The sequence below is a fragment of the Equus asinus genome, chromosome 12 (genome assembly GCF_041296235.1).
Source record: "Equus asinus isolate D_3611 breed Donkey chromosome 12, EquAss-T2T_v2, whole genome shotgun sequence".
NCBI classification, from domain to species: domain Eukaryota; kingdom Metazoa; phylum Chordata; class Mammalia; order Perissodactyla; family Equidae; genus Equus; species Equus asinus.
The window spans coordinates 1,485,361-1,503,588 of NC_091801.1; the positions used below are offsets into that span (position 1 = coordinate 1,485,361).

General features: G+C 37.7%; 1 long non-coding RNA gene across 1 annotated transcript; it reads right to left on the reverse strand.

Moving 5' to 3' along the window:
- Positions 1–1,955: 1,955 nt before the first annotated feature.
- Positions 1,956–12,906, reverse strand: LOC106847353 (uncharacterized). The gene is made up of 3 exons (XR_001402133.2): positions 12,762–12,906; positions 10,130–10,188; positions 1,956–6,492 (listed from the first exon to the last, which is right to left on the reverse strand). It is a non-coding gene; the product is annotated as an uncharacterized lncRNA (long non-coding RNA).
- Between the last annotated feature and the right edge of the window lie 5,322 nt (positions 12,907–18,228).

The window sequence follows — 18,228 nt, forward strand, 5'->3', positions numbered from 1 at the left end:
TCCTCTAGGACTAGAGATGATGGCAATTTCCCTTTGTGCTTGTGTGCAGGGCTTCACCAGCTTTGTTGTTTCGTCCTGATCCCTGCCCCCCCTTCCTTTTGTAAGTAATTTCGTCATTGACTTTCTTCAGTTGTGCTCTATTGAGTTTGCCGTCTTTTCCTGTGGGATTCTGGCTAATAAAATTATCCAAAGATTCTTGGTTCAATTTAGCATAATTTTTGCATTCTACTCTTTTTTTTTACTGATGTTAATAGGATCTTTCAGTGCTATAAACTTTCATGATGTTTATTTCAAACCAAATTTAAAAAAACACAAACAAAAATTGAATATATTATTTGTTTTAATTGTGTCTCTCTAAGCAACAAATATTTAGGTATTGCTTTGAGCCTCCCAAAATGTATCATGTCTTTAAAGAATAGTTTGAACCATTTACGTTTGTTGTCCAAACATTTGTATAGTTATAGGTATGACGGGCTGAATCATGTGCTTCAAAACAACTATGTTGAGGTCCTAACCCCAATACCTCACAATGCATCTGTACTTGGAGATGGGGTCTTTCAGGGATGTGATTAGGTTAAAATGAGCCCATCAGGGCGGGCCCAATCCCATATGACTGGAGTCCTTATAACAAGAGGGAGACACACTTGGGGGGATGAGCTCACCCCAAGAAAGGCCACACGGGGACACAGTGAGGAGGCAGCCAAGGAGAGAGACCTTAGGAGAAACCACACCTGCAGACACCTGGGTCGCGGGCTTCCAGCCTCCAGACTGTGAGATGATAAATTTCTTATTGTTTAAACCTCCCAGTCTGTGGTATTTTACGATGGCGGCCCTAACACATCTCTGCAATAGGCTATCTTTTTATGCGTTTGCTTATTTTTACATATGTATGTAACTTCTTCTTTGAGAATAATTTTTAATATTTTTGTGTAGCTTACATCTCAATGGTCAGGACTTACTTCTTTTTAATTCTGTTTTCCAGAGGTTCTATTGATCTCCTCTAGGCTTTTTTTGCCATGGTTTCCTCTCCCCGATTCTTCTTGGGAAGATAGAATTTGTTTCCTTCTACATGAATATATTTTAATTTTAGAGTAATTACTTATTACAGACTCGTATTATAGCAGAGATATTAAAATAAGAAAGTTTTTAGCCAAACTCCTTACACTTGTTATTTTCTGTTTATTTATTTGTTTGTTTATAATGGCCATGCTGACATGTATGAGGGATTATCTCATTGTGGTTTTGATTTACATTTCCCTGATGCTTAGCGATGTTGAACATCTTTTCATGTACCTGTTGGCCATTTGTATGTCTTCTTTGGAGAAATGTCTGTTCAACTTTTTTTCTCATTTTTTTAACTGTGTATTTGAGGAGTTTTTTTAATTTGTTCTTTGCTGTTGAGTTGCAGGAGGTTTTCTTAATATATTTTGGATGTTAATCCCTTATCATATATAGTTTGCAAATATTTTATCCCATTCATAGATCACCTTTTCATTTTGTTGATTGTTTCCTTTCCTTTTTCTTTTGATGTAGGCTCACTTTTTTATTTTTGCTTTTGTTGCCTGTGCCTTTGGTCTCATAGCCAAGAAATCTTTGCCAAGACAAGTGTTATAAAGCTTTTGCCCTATGTTTCCTGCTAGGACTTTTATAGTTTCAGGTCTTATGTTGAAGTTATTAATTCATTTTGAGTTGATTTTTGTATATGGTGTAAGATAAGGACCTAACTTCATTCTTTTGCATATATACAAAAATCAGTTGCATTTCTACACACTAACAACAAATAATCTCTAAGGAAATTAAGAAAACAATTCCATTTACAATTGTGTCAAAAAGAATAAAATATTCAAGAATAAACTGAACCAAGGAGGAAAAGACTTGTACATTGAAAACTACAAAATATTGCTGAAAGAAATTAATGAAGACACAAGAAACTGGAAAGATATCTCATGCCCATTTATTGGAAGACACAAAATTGTTAAAATGTTCATACTATCTAAAAGGATCTACAGTTCAATACAATCTGTATCAAAATGCTAATTGCATTTTTTGCAAAATTAGGAAAAAAACCCTTAAAATTCACGTGGAACCACAAAGGACTCCAAATAGCCAAAACAATCTCAAGAAAGAACAAACAGACCTCACAGATTTTGACCCCAAGGCATATTACAAAGCTGCAGTAATCAGAACAGTATGGTACTGGCACAAAGATGGACATATGGACCAACGGAACAGAATAGAGCGCTCAGAAGTAAACCCACGCATACATGGTGGAATGATCTTTCACAATGGCGCCAAGGTGATGCAATGTGTAAAGCACAGTCTCTTGAACAAATGGTGCTGGGAAAACTAGATCTCCTCAGCTTAGGCATTTTTGATTGGTTAATGACGTCACCATTTCAAAAAAGAATATTTGAAGCCTGTGATAACTGATTGACAGACCATAAATCTGTGTATCAAAATATGAACATTTTGTAATTGTTTATTATTACAGCTGTCTTTTTATTTTCATAAGAGGCAGAACTTTCATTTTTGTATTCTCATATTGAGAAAAGCACTTATTAGGTAATATGAGAGTCAGTGAGTCAATGAGCTGCTATTTCCCCCACTCATCTCAACTTTGTAATCTCTGTGATGTACTGAAACGACTGAGTTTATATCCGCAATTTCATCCTTTTTCCTAAAAATTATGGAAGAGCTTGGCTATTCTTCCTTAGAATTTGGCTTACATAGCTCAGACCCTTTAGAGGGAAGCAAATTTCCTTTTGCTAATTATTGATCATCCCTCTTAGCATATGTTATTATGCTAAAAGAACCCTCTCCCATAATGGCTGAGGAGGGGAGAACAGAAAATGGCTGAGCATGTAAGACATCTCCATTTTGTAAATACTGCCTTTTACATAGCAAAAACAACCTTTTTTTCCAATATGATTAATTTTGAATTTAGGAACTGTTGTGAAATGAGCTGTTAAAAATAAAATATAAAATGGAATTTGACAAACTTAGAGACCTGAATATACTCAAATGTCTTTCACAATACTTAATACTATCCCCTAATAATTCTTCCTAAAATTCACTGAGAACTAATATAATTGAAAATCAGTTTGCCAAACTATATCCATAGTCAGCATTATATTATGTAATGTATTCATTGTATTTATTATTATGTATTAATCAAGTGCCAATTACTCCAGACTCAGATGAGCCAAATCAAGCCATACCCCCAGAACCAAGCAGTAATGTCTTACGCGTGAGCCGACAGAGCTAATCCAGGGTAGCAATGGTTTATTTCCAGACACTTTGGCCTCAACATTACAATTTCCCTTGTACCCTCCCGAGCAGAGTTTTTTCAGAGTGTACACATTTGCAAAAGCCCACTGTAAACAGAGAGCACAATGCTCATGCCAGGGTCAGCTGAATTCAAACATAGATGCAGCAAAATACGCCTTCAGTTCATTCTTCTTCCTGCATCCATTCCCCTTATTAATCACACTCCTCTGTTCCTAGGCATCCAAATCTTATCTCAACTCTCTGTATGTTATTAACTCTAAAACCACACTTCCATTTATATATGCTACCAATTCTCTTAATGTATCTTCAGATTAGCTCTTTCTTCCAGTCTTTCACCCTGTAAAATCCATCTAACATCTCCCACGGATCTCCCTAAGCACCTCAGACTCAACATATCCTACAATGAGCTGATCATCCTCCGGTCCAACCTGTTCCTCTTTCTGTTTTCTTCATCTGAGAAAATGGATGCCTTTCATGACCTGCTCTATGACTTTCCATCTCCCGTTTGTCACCACTGCCTTTTATTTGCCCTGCTCTTGTCGAACTGCTTCCTTGAACATGCCTAGAAAAACCACTCTTTTCTGACCCAGCCACAGTCTCTATACGTGCTGCTTGCTTTGCTTGGAATGTCTTGTTTGTACTTACACAAACAAGCACACACTAAGTCATTTGTGATCAGAAGAGGCGTCACACTGATAAGAAGATCCCTCTAAATCTACACTCTGTAGCTCCTTCCAGGTTGCCATACCACCCTCTACTAGCCTTTATCACAGCGCCTACTAATTCCTTTGCAATGTTTGGTTTCTCTATTGCCTATCTCTCCCTCAAGTGGAGACTTAATTCTTACTTATCATTGAAAACCTAACACCTAGCACAGTATATAGTATACAAAAGGAACACAGTAAATGTTTTATGAATAAGTAAATTAATAAAAACTTTGCAAATATGGTCTCAGGGAAGCAAATGCAAAACATGCTACTGAGTAAAGTAAAAAGAAAAACTGGCTTTGAACTTTGCTGTTGTGGGCAAGTTATTTAGGAGAAGGATCATGGCCACATATGCAATGAGGAGATTAACAATAACTTTTTAATGCTAGGGACTTACTTTAAGCTATAGAATGTGGAAGCAACATCAGATAGAATGGTTTCTCTTATTATATAAATGGCTACATCGTTTCTCCCAGAACCATTGGCTCAACATGTTTTTAATCAAATATTTTTAATGGAACATTTAAACAGATAGAAAAAAAAAATATGATGATAAAAATCCGTGTAGCTATCAGCCAGTTCTACCCCAAAAAACTCAAGGCTGATCATATTTTATTTGCACTCCTACCCACTTCCTACTCCACATACGATTTTGAAGCAAATCTCAACAACTAAATTGTTTCATCTATGTACATCAATTTCTCTCTCTTAAAAATGAGGTCTCTTTTTCTTGTAAAAATAACCACTTGAAATGATTACATCTTTTAAAATTAACATTATTTCCTCAATATCCTCAACTGTCAGTCAGTGTTGAAATTCCAAACACCTTTCATTTTTATTTCACTTTTTTGTAGTTTGAATCAGGGTCCAAATGAGGTCTGCATACTGTAAATAGGAGCCGTCTTTTTGTCTCTTTTAGCCTGCATATTCTCTCTCTTCTCTCTCTCTCTCTCTGTCTCCAATATATTTGTTGAGGAAACCCTATTATTTATGCTTTACATTTTCCTACAGTCTGGGATTGCTTGTTTTATCCCATAAAGTCATTTAGCATATTCTCGTTTTGCTGTGTTTCCTGTAAATTGGTGCTTGAACATGTAGACTTCGTCCAGTTTAGGTTTGATATTTTGCTAAGACTGCATGATGGATGGTATAATCTTCCGGTCAGAGGCACATATTGTCTGGCAGCCTCTCTTTCAGCAATAGTCTAATGTCCAAATCCATCAGTTCCCTAGGCGAGCAAAATGGTGACTTTTGATCAATCCTTCCTCATCTATTAACTGTTATATTTCCATAAAGAGAAACTGCCCCTTTTCATACTTAGTCCAGTTTAGCTTAGATAGAAAAGCAAGATATCGTCTTGTTTCTCTCCCTTTATTTACCAGTTTTCAAACCAAGTGCTAGTTTACTAGCATCCAAAGACGTCGTTCCAAATCCCCTGACTGAACTTCATGTGAATGTAAATTTCTTCTTACTCGACCCACCAAGTTTGTACGGTGACTAAACAAAACACAATCACTGTCTTTAGAAGAGCTGAACACTGGAAAATTATACATATAATTCTGGGAAACTAAAGCCAGGAACAATTAGCCTGGAAATTGCTTTGGTGGGTTTGATAGGCTGGAATATTTCCAACTTCCTGAAACCACATTCGTTTACATTTCAAACAATATTTAAGAATAATACAGACATATTTAATATGCAAGTTTGACCAGCCTAGATTATTTCAAGTTGGTATAAAAGTGCTATTAACTCAGGTCTAAGGTTAAAAGAGGTCAAAATTTAACCCTACATTTGGGTCAAAATGTTTAAACCATTCTTCCATATAATGACAGTAACACACTTAAGGCTTGAAAATAGTTTTTTTGGTTACACAGACCAGAAATGCAAGTTTTCCTTTTAGAACATAAGTCAATGTGGACCCTAGGACAGGATGCAGTCTATGCCAAGCAGAGGCTCTCAAGAAATAACCAGGATTCAATGCCATGTTGATATTGTGATTGAGTCCCTGTTTATGAAGATGTGTGCCTGTGGAGCGGGGAGAGGGGACTGCTAACTACACAGTCAAACAGCTCTAGACACTTTCTGCTCTGGTGCACGCACAGAACTCCGGTTGAGGAGAGACAAGGAAAGGGGAGGGGAAATGTCAAACTGATGTGACTCTCCACAGGACGAAATGAAAGATGGGTTTGGCCAACGATTGACAGATGTGGTCCATGCCTCTGAAGTACCGTGAAAGTAAGCTTCCTTATTTACACTGTGAAAATACTTTAGGATTTCATGTTGACAAAACTCACGGGGCAGGAAACTAACTTCCACGCGTTGTCCTTGTTGTGATTTTAGCTATAAACAAACAAATGAACAGAAACGAAAACAAGAGATAAATCTTTCAGCTTTGTAATTGCCATGAAACGCCTCTGGAATGACAGTGTGGTCCTCTCCCTTATCTCTTCCTTCCTCCTTTCCACTTCCCTTCCTCCTTCATCACTGCAGCACGTGCCTTCAAGAAAGATAAAGATAAGGAGCAGAAATGAAGATATAGAACTCAAAAATTCCCACTGGTTTTGAACAATAGCACTTCCAATGTACTCTAAAAAACTTCTTTGTTATCTGATGAGACGTAATCTTATAGCCAGCAAGAGGAAATAATACAAATCTGTGAGATTTTTACAACACTTTAATTTAAAATTGTCCAAACCCTTTGGTCCTTTCCTCCCAGATGAGATGGGCAGGATTTGAGTTCCTCAGACTCCTTTTCTAAAGCACAGCCCTTACGCATCATGTGTAAGACGTACGGCATCCTCTAAGAACTGTTAAATTTGTTCCCCGTCCCCCACATATGTGCCCCTTAAAAGTCTCTGATGACATGAGGCCTTGTGGGGACTACAGATGCCCTGGCAGTAAATCAGGAACCACCTAGTCATATGGATAATTGTAGCATGTAACAAGTGTGAAAAAGATGGATCAAGGAGGTTTTCTACCATGCAAACTTATAGCATTTGGTGGCCTATTTAATATCATTGTTGCAGGTCGCATGGGTTATTGGGTTAATTTTGCTGTTTTGGATTTGTAGAAAATACCATCAATGATATGCTAGGAGGCAATGGTCTGTACCCTAACTACACGTTAGAATCTCCCGGAGTGCTTTTAAGATATACTGATGCCCACCCAAGACCAATTAAGTCTGAACCTCTGAGGATGACGCTTGTAAATTGCTACTTAAAAAAAAATCCCTCGGCAAATGTGATGTGTAATCAAAGTTGGAAAGTATGGCCTTAAAGGGAAAAAGACCAGAAATAAGTATAATCCTTGAAAGCACCGGCAACGCGTGGCAGCTCCAGATCTTCTTGGTTTCTTCTTTAATAACATTTTATTCTCTTCTACCCTATTCTGTTTTTAGCCTATTTGTGGCTAGATTTTTCTTTCTCTAGTAAAAAAATAACTGGTTTTTGAATGTCTTTCAGCATTCTAGTTTTGAACAGCTCCACTAACTTGAAGTGAAGTATTTGAAGTAGGTAAGAGTGGCTTGTGTTCATTGTAACGCATCGGCACAGAATTGGAAGCACATAAATAATTGCTTGGCTTTCCCCATTACAGTCTCACGCTGGCAAATCCAAATTTATGGAACACTTTTATCTAGTAGGTGACAAAATCACTTTGTCATGATGGCCTTTTTGTTGTTGAAAAAGCAGCTAGTACAAACTGGGGAGCCTTAGGTGAGCTCGAAGCTCAGCGTCAGTGCTTAGAATCGGTGCATGCCGTAACACACCTATAGAACTGAATCCCTGTGGAACTGATGCAAAACCACTAAAATTAAAAGTTTCGTTTTTTATATTTCCTTTTTTAAAAACATATTCTCGATATATGGAAACTACAGAGAACTTTCCTGAAGGCTGTTTGAGCATCCATTTTCATTTGATAATAGCACTTTAAGATAGTGTATCAATGCAATGGAAAATTCCATTTGCAAAAAGCATGACGAACTAAGAGTGTTGACACATTGTTATGTTATGACTAACAATGTGCCCTCGATAGGTGACTGACTAATGAGGAGCATCATTGACGGCCATATGTTGGCGTCCTCGTCCAAAATCAAGTTTTAATGTGACTTTCCTCCCTCAGTTCCTGGCTGACCTTGGCTCTGGATAATGCTTGCTGCTGGAGGGTCTTTTATTTTTTTCCACAATCCCTGATTTACCAGATTCTAGGTTCCTGGTGGACCATAATTATTATAACTACAGGAGTATCTGTAATACATTCAAGAGGCAGTATTTTACTGCATTCTCAAGCTACTCTTTAACGTTATTTAGCATTTGGGTCCGGAAATTTACTTTTTTCTTATAAACATTCAGTTATATGTAGTATTGAGTAAATTTATTCATAATTAGTTGTTACAGAAAAGTGTCATCGAGTTTTTAACAATACACATTTACAGTAACAATACAGCAGTCCCCCCTTATCAGAGGTCTCAGTTACCTGTGGTCAACTGCAGTCAAAGATATTAAATGGAAAATTCCAGAAATAATTCATAAATTTTAAGTCATGTGCTGTTCTGAGTAGCATGATGAAATCTTGCGCAGTCCCACTCCACCTGCCCAGGATATGAGTCATCCCTTTGTCCAGTGTATCCACTGTATCCACTACCTGCCCATCAGTCACTGTCTCGGTTATCAGATTGACTGTCATGGCATCACAGTGCTTGTATCCCAATAACCCCTATTTTACTTAACGTCTCCATTGCTCAAGAGTACTGACACTGGCAATTCTGATATGCCAAAGAGAAGCAGTGAAGTGCCTCCTTTGAGTGAAAAGAACTTAGTATATAGGGTCTGGTACTACCCACAGTTTCATGCATCTTCTGGGGGTCTTGGAACATATCCCCCATGGGTAGGGAGCACTACTGTATGAGGCAAACACTAAAAAACTTGTGGAGGCCAGCAGACAAGGATTTCCTCAACATCTTTCTCCTTCTGAGATGAAACACAGATATTGTGGCATAGGTCTTTTTGGTGTTTTCTGAAATTTTTTTTTGAAGATTGGCACCTGAGCTAACATCTGTTTCTAATCTTTTTTTTTTCTTCTTCTTCTTCTCCATAAAGAGCCCCCAGTACATAGTTGTATATTTTAGTTGCAGGTCCTTCTGGTTGTGCTATGTGGGATGCCGCCTCAGCATGGCCTGATCAACGGCGCCATGTCCACGCCCAGGATCTGAATCGGCGAAACCCTGGGCCACCAATGCAGAGCACGTGAACCTAACCACTCAGCCACGGGGCTGGCCCCTGTTTTCCCAAATATTTTTAAGAGGAGTTGCCACTGTTAGAACTATGGATAGCATTTCCTTTTGAGATTGAAAATATATTGATAGGTCAGTAACAAAGGCAAATTTTAGTGACTCATGAGCATCTTTGCTGTTTGAGGTAGCTTGTTTAAAGCTTTAGCAGAGCAATAGGGTCTTTACAGTTGTTAGCCATCTTAGAAGTCCTATAGTAAAACCACTTTTCTATAAAGATATTAACTGTAGGAGTTATTTCAAAGTCATAACTAATGAGACTTGTAATGGCTGTTGACCTCAGGTCTGCTGAGTCAGGGCTTTGTCCATGTTCCTTTGGGTTACACTGTTGAACTGGTTCTCAGTCCTGGCTGTACTTTAAAACCACTGGAGGAGCTTCTAGAAAGTAGTTATGCCTGCACCTCAGCCTCACCCAACTGAAATGGAATCACAGGCCATGGCTTGGAATCTATATTTTCTAAAAGACTTCCCCAACTGATTCTAATGCATAGTGGTGATGGAGACCTCTGTATTATGAACTTTTCACATCACATTGTCTCTTCCATGGAAGATGAAACGCTCACCTGAATGGTGATTCTATCTGATATGCTTGTATCTCTAAATAGATTGGCCATCCACAGATGAATGTGTAAGGAAAATGTGGAATATATATGGTATAATATATATATTATATGTGATATATATAAAATGTGATACATACATAAATATATAAATGGGATATTATTCAGCCATATAAAGAAGGAAATCCTGCCTTTTGTGACAACATGGATGGACTTTGAGAGCATTATGCTAAGCGAAATAAGTCAGGGGAGAAAGACACATATTGTATGATCTCACTTATACATACCTGGAATCTAGAAAAGCTGGACTCATAGACACAGAGAGTAGAATGGTGGTTGCCAGGGCCTGAAGGGTGGGGAAGACAAGGAAATGTTGGTCAAAGAGTCTAAACTTCCGGGTATAAGATAAATAAGTTCTGGGGATCTAATGTACAGTATGGTGACTATAGTTAATAATAGTGTATCATATATTTGAAAGTTGCTAAGATAGTAAATCTTAAAAGTTATCATCACACACAAAAAATAGAAGATAACCAAATGTGGTGATGGAGGTATTAACTAACCTTACTGTAATAATCATTTTGAAATATATATGTGTATCAAATCAACACACAGTACATCTTAAACTTACACAGTGTTACATGTCAATTATATCTCAATAAAGCTGAGAAAAAAATGGGTAGATTGACCAATGCCACCAACAAAAATCTTAAAGCCTGGAGCACAGCAAGCTTCTTTGCGGAACGCTCTGTGTGGTTCGCTTCAAGATAGAGTAGAAGCATTTCAGCTGATGAATCTCACAGCAAAGGAGGATGACTGGCTTCAAACTTGTCAGTATGCTGCAAAACTTGATTTAATGTCAGGATCTGTTCGATTCCAGAGTATAGGACATGCCAATTGCTTAGTCATTTGCTTTGTGAGTGCTATTGAAAAGCTTTATTTTTTTTCAACAATGTCACTTCTCCATCACCAGAAGATGTTGCAGATGAGTAGAACTTTTTAATGTAGTCCTTTTATTGCTTCAGAACCTGTGATTTGTTGCTGCCATCATAAATCACTGAAGCATGTAATTGCAAGAATGGAGAGAGAAGGAGCAGAGAGAAACACAAAGGGAAAACCAACACAAACAATGCATCATATTGAGTCACAGCCCTTCACAGCACCCAGAATAAACTTTGTTTTTCTGCGGAGAAATCGTTCCTCATCTCTGTATTTCCATTAGATATTTTTCATGCTTAAGTGTGATTTAATGATTCCAACCTCTGAGAATTTAGGCACTGCAAAAAATGGCATGTCTGCAATCTTATTTCTTGGTCTTGTAGATGGCAAACTCTCTTAAGAAAAATTTCCCTTGCCTTTTTTCATCATCAAAAGGTAGAAATGAAGCATTAGTTTTATAAATGATGACCAATAATACAAATGAATGAACAATTTATGATTTAAGGATTTTCTTAACTCTTTAAAGTTTATTTTCATTTTGCATATTGTAATCCCTCACTAAAACAGTCATTTATCTAGAGATCATTTCAAATATTAGAATATGATTTCCGGATTCCAAAACTAGTGAAATTTTCGCTTCTGACTTCTTTTATAAATAATTGTCTCTGATAACCTTAAATAAGGTATTCAGAGAATATTTATTGAACATCTATTAGGTGTAAAAATTATGATAATCTCTGGAAGGTACATGAGAGCACCTTCCAAAGTTCCCCATCGAGTAGCAATAATGGACAGACGTAGAAGGACGGGCAATGTATCAACCATGACACCATGCAGTGTGGGTGTCCTTTGAGGATAGTATATTAGATCCTGACACCTCAGATTAGCAGTTGACAAATTGTGAGATGGAGATCAATATTTGCATCAATAAATATTTTCTTGTTTATTTGTTCACTCAACAAACATTTGAGTTCTAAGCCTTGTGTTAGGGGTACGATGATATATAATGCTTGTTGCCTTGTCTATAACAGCTCTGAGTCCTCTGGGAGAGGCAGAAACTAAGAGGAAATCTACTACATGATATGTTTATGGCAGTCACAGAGTTAGACATAAAGAACAGGGAGAACGCTCAGTTGTTGCAACCCTATGAGACAAGGCAACCTTCTTGGTTCTTGTTTAACTGAATTGTATGTTGACATTTGTTGAAAACTATATATAACCATCTTCATAAAAATAAATCTCACCTATGTTTCTGGAAAAAATGGATTGAATATGAGACCAGATTTTAATGTCTAAATGTGGCCTTCTTTCCCAATCTTCAAACCTTGGCTCCTTTGTGAATAGCTATAACCCTTGAATGTTGATTGAACACTATGAACAAGTTAAAGCAGCAAGAGCTAATGTGGTCGTATATTTTAGTCCTTGGCTTTCTGGAGCAGCTCTCCCTCCCTCCCTCTGTTCTCTCTCTCCTTCTTTCTCTCTATCACACACACACACACACACACGCACACACGCACACACGCACACACAAAAAAAAACCCAAAGACTTGTCGAAGGACTCTGGAAACCCTGGCCTTCCTGCTCATTGTCCTGCAATCAAGACTGAGGTAGAAGGGAATATTATAGTAAATGATGGGAGTTATGGAAAAATAAAGTTAAGGACAGACCATTCAGAAGCTGTGTCATGTTCTAACCAGAGCCCCAACTGACACAATACCTCAGTAAAAATACTGACACAGTTACAAAAACGTGAAATTTCTAAAAAATAAATAAATACAACAATAAATATAGGAAATCATCTTTAAAAAAACAAAAAAGTATAGGAATTTGTCTTTAAAAAAACAAAAACTGATAGTAGCTCATTGGAAAGAAGTATAAGGGAAAGTTGAGTTTGTTGAGCTGTGGAAACAAAGGAAAAAGTGTGCAGGGATTGGAGAGCACCACACAATAACATCTTCCTGGACGGAGCCCGTGACTGACCTGAGCCCAGAAGATGGAGTGACCGGCGTCCTGGACGTTTTGCACCTTCATGGCTTGTTTGGTTCAGCTCGATTGGAATGCTTTCTGTTCAGCTGCTGTAGGACAAAATCCTAAGTGGAAAGAAAACACATGCAAACCAAGCCAATGTCCACCTCGCTTTGACATCGCTCCCAGATTTTTTATGTGTGTGAGCTGATTGGTGTATCAAAAACTGTTGTGCCAGGAGGTCTATTTTTGCATTGCTCTCCTGCCTAGACACTTCGGTTACACTGACCCTCTTCACTCTGCTTCTGTACATCTTGGTGAATCTTATGAACTTCCCAGCAATCTGATCCTGCCTGCTTCATGTCCCTGCCCTTTTTGGATAGTTTGACTTTTGTAAGAGAGATTGTGGTACGTGTTTAAATCAGATGAACTCTTTAGAAGTGAGGTTGTAAGCCCTTTCTTTTCTTTTCTTTTCTTTTTTTTTAGGAACATTAGCCCTGAGCTAACATCCACTGCCGATCCTCCTCTTTTTGCTGAGGAAGATTGGCCCTGAGCTAACATCTTACCCATCTTCCTTTACTTTATATGTGGGATGCCTGCCACAGCATGGCTTGATAAGCAGTGTGTAGCTCCGTGCCCAGGATCCGAACCCAGGAACCCCGGACTACCAAAGTGGAACATGCAAACTTAACTCCTACACCACTGGCCAGCCCCATGTAAGCCCTTTCTTAATGCTAATAAGTCTATTTAATATAAAGGAAAGTAATGGGAGATTTCTTTCCTTTTCTGCTTCATAAAGAAATCAGTATTTTTAGTTTTTTATAGCATAAAAATCAGAGTATTAACAAGCATTCAGAGACATCAAAATTACACAGTCTTCTGACTTTAGCATTTAATTTGTTAGGAAAGCCTCCTGATTTTGGAACCAGTGTTATCAGTAGATGAAGACAGCATGTTTTGTTCTCATGTACCGATTGCCCTGTGCCTAATTCTGTGGCGGGAACTTTTATAGGCAAAGGAACAGGGAGTTGGTAGTGGGTTGTGGGTGAGTAATTTTCAGTAATATTAAGCAACATGATAATTATCAACCAAATGATTCTAGGAGGTAAATAAAGCACAATTTAGCTCAAAGAGCTGAATATTTGGGAGTTAGTGGAGTGTTCGGGGCCTTGGAGTATTGAATACTTTCCTTCATGGTCTTCCTCAATTTGCAAGTGTGTAAGAAGGTATTGTCAGTATTCTGTGGTGTCATGCTTCGAAGTGTCCAAAAAAAAGAAAAACAAAAATAAAAACCGCATCGTGATCAGATGGCCAAATACAGTCAGTGCCGCCAATCTATGGCATCATCGTAAGTTGCTCCAGCTCCATCATGCTCAGTCATCTGAAGAGTTCTGCTTATTCTTTTCTTCCTTCGCCTTGGATAAGCATAGACTCATGTTTCACTAATCCAGGATACTAGGAACGTTCTTCAGGCTGACTCGTTTCAACTATTATCTTGATTCTTACAACAATAGATTTTACTCATTTAATACTTTATCTTTGAAAAGGGAAAACAATTTGTGGTTTAAAATAAAAATCCTGATTCCTGGCATGGTTCAACATCCGCAAGTCAATCAACGTGATTCACTACATTAACAAAATGAGAAACAAATACCACATGATCATCTCAATAGATGCAGAGAAAGCATTCGACAAGATCCAACATCCATTTATGATAAAAACCCTCAATAAAATAGGTATAGAAGGAAAGTACCTCAACATAATAAAGGCCATATATGACAAACCCACAGCCAACATCATACTCAAGGGACAAAAACTGAAACCCATCCCTCTCAGAACAGGAACAAGACAAGAGTGCCCACTTTCACCACTCTTATTCAACATAGTACTGGAGGTTTTGGCCAGAACAATTCGGCAGGAAAAAAGAAATAAAAGGAATCTAAATAGACAATGAAGAAGTAAAACTCTCGCTGTTTGTAGACGACATGATCTTATATGTAGAAAACCCCAAAGAATCCATAGAAAAACTATTAGAAATAATCAACAACTACAGCAAAGTTGCAGGGTATAAAATCTACATACATAAATCAGTAGCATTTCTATATGCTAACAATGAACTAACAGAAAAAGATCTCAAGAACTCAATCCCATTCATGATTGCAACAAAAAGAATAAAATACCTTGGGATAAATTTAACCAAGGAAGTGAAAGATCTATACGATGAAAACTACAAGACCTTCTTGAAAGAAATCGACAATGACATAAAGAGATGGAAAGACATTCCATGCACATGGATTGGAAGAATAAACATAGTTAAAATGTCCACACTACCTAAAGCAATCTACAGATTCAACGCTATCCCAATCAGAATTCCAATGTCATTCTTTACAGAAATTGAACAAAGAATCCTAAAATTCATATGGGGCCACAAAAGACCCCGAATAGCTAAAGCAATCCTGAGAAAGAAGAACAAAGCTGGAGGCATCACAATCCCTGACTTCAAAACATACTACAAAGTTACAGTAATCAAAACAGCATGATACTGGTACAAAAGCAGATGCACAGATCAATGGAACAGAATTGAAAGCCCAGAAATAAAACCACACATCTATGGACAGCTAATCTTTGACAAAGGAGCAGAGGGCATACAATGGAGAAAAGAAAGTCTCTTCAACAAATGGTTCTGGGAAAACTGGACAGCCACATGTAAAAGAATGAAAATCAACCATTCTTTTTCACCATTTACTAAAATAAACTCAAAATGGATCAAAGACCTAAAGATTAGGCCTGAAACAATAAGTCTTCTAGAAGAGAATATCGGCAGTACACTCTTTGACATCAGCTTCAAAAGAGTCTTTTCGGACACCATAACCCCTCACATGAGGGAAACAATAGAAAGAATAAACAAATGAGACTTCATCAGACTAAAGAGCTTCTTCAAGGCAAGGGAAAACAGGATTGAAACAAAAAAACAGCCCACTAAGTTGGGAAAAAATATTTCCAAGTTATTTATCCGACAAAGGGTTAATCTCCATAATATACAAAGAACTCACACAATTCAACAATAAAAAATCAAACAACCCAATTACAAAATGGGCAGGGGACATGAACAGATATTTCTCCAAAGAAGATATACGGATGGCCAATAGACACAAGAAAAGATGCTCATCATCACTAATCATCAGGGAAATGCAAATCAAAACTACACTAAGATATCACCTTACACCTGTTAGAATGGCAAAAATATCAAAACCAAGAGTGACAAATGCTGGAGAGGCTGTGGAGAAAAAGGAACCCTCGTACACTGTTGGTGGGAATGCAAACTGGTGCAGCCACTATGGAAAACAGTATGGAGATTCCTCAAAAAGTTAAGAATAGAAATACCTTATGACCCAGCCATCCCACTACTGGATATCTATCCTAAGAACCTGAAATCAGCAATTCCAAAAGTCCCATGCACCCCTATGTTCATCACAGCATTATTCACAATAGCCAAGTCATGGAACCAACCTAAGTGCCCAGCAACTGATGATTGGATAAAGAAGATGTGGTACATATATACAATGGAATACTACTCAGCCATAAAAAAGGACAAAGTCATCCCATTCACAACAACATGGATAAACCTTGAGGGTATTATGTTGAGTGAAATAAGCCAGACAGAGAAAGACGAACTCTGTATGACTCCACTCATAGGTGGTAGTTAACATATGGACAAAGAGAACTGATCGGTGGTTACCAGGGGAAAGGGGAGTGGGGGGAGGGCGCTAGGGGTGAAGTGGTGTATCTACAACATGACTAATAATGATGTACAACTGTAATTTCACAAGGTTGTCAACTATCATAACTTTAATAATAATAACAAAAAAAAATCCTGATTCCTTTCCACTCTTCACTCTGCTGAAATGACGCGTTTTCAAAGAAAGAGCCAATATGGTGTCAATGAACCCTCACTTACACGGCTGATGTGTACAGGCTGCAAACTGTACAGTCAAACACTTAGGTCATTGTCACTGTGCTCATAGAGGTTTTATTGCTTCCTGTAGTAGCCTTGTCCACACAGTAACAATCCACCAACTAGGAAAACGTTTTCTGACTTCCCAAGCCTTGATCTTTCCTTAGTTTATAGCAAGATTTTTATATTTTACTACCCAATTTTGTGACATTCATTTTCTGGAATTTTCAAATACTTTCATCAGCTACTTTTCTGTTAAGGCAAGAGACATTAAATTCACCTCATGTTTCAGAAGTGGTTGTAACCTTTTATTAGCTTAGAGGCTCTTTACAAGATTTGATTTTTTAAAAAAAGTCCAAGCAATATGTAGAGTGACAAGTGTCTAAGTCTTCTCGTCTCGCTCCATCATCTCTCTTCAGTTGTAAAATGTTACAAAACATCATATGAGTGAAGACTTAGTCAGCATGTAATGAAGACCATTGTTAAACACCACAAAAAAATCACTAAAGGACATCGAAAAGTTTTATTCTCTGGTCTTTTTATTTTTTAAAATGTCTGAATTAGCTTCAGTTTCACAACTCTACTATCCAGAAGCAGAAAAGAGTAGCCCAATTTGCTCTTTCTCTCAGCAATTTCTCCGTGTACCAGAACATTCTCATCACCATAATATTCTGCCTTAACATTATCCATCTTTAAAATTTAAAAACGATGAAATTTCCCTTGACCTTGCATTTCTTTTTTTAATTTCTTTGCAGTTATTCTCCATTTCTTGGCTCCCCTTCGAAGAGACTCCTTAAAGGAACTGCCTTTACACACTTCTTCCCATCCTATTTTCTTCTCACCCTGTTGAAAAAGGCTACCCTTCCCTCCCTCACCTCTGAAAATTCTTGAAAAGTTCCTGTCCTTTTCTTACATATCTTTGCAACTTTGGTAGTTTGACTATTCCCTTCTTTTTGAAATATGTACGTTTGTTTCTAGACTCGCTTTGTTTTCTTCCTATTTTGCTGGCTTTTTCACTAGCTACTTTTCTATCAGGGCTTTTTCTTGGTTCTTCTCTTTTCTGTATTTATGTTCTTGCCTTAGTGAGCTCACTCAGTTTTATCACTTTCAATAACATCTATATGCTGCTGTCCCTCATATTTGTATCTTCTGCATGAGTATCAAACTTTTTTCTCAAAGTCTTCATTTGAATGTTCCATTGCATCTCAACTATCACATTTCCACAATGGAGCATTTAGTTTTCAACACTCAAATCTGCTCTCTCCAGGAGTCCTCATTTCCATGTTCTTCCAGTTCCTCAGGAAAGATATCTAGGTAGGAATTGTTATTCACTCCTGCCTCTTCCTCACATCTCATATCCAGTTCATCAGGTAAGTGCTTGTAGATTCCTGCCATAGATACATAGCCCAAATCTGACCATACCTTTTCCTATCCACTGCTACAGTGCTAAGACAAGTAGCATTATCTGTCGCATCAACTCCTGCAATAGCCTCCTCATCGAGATCCTGTCTCAATTCTGCCCCTCTA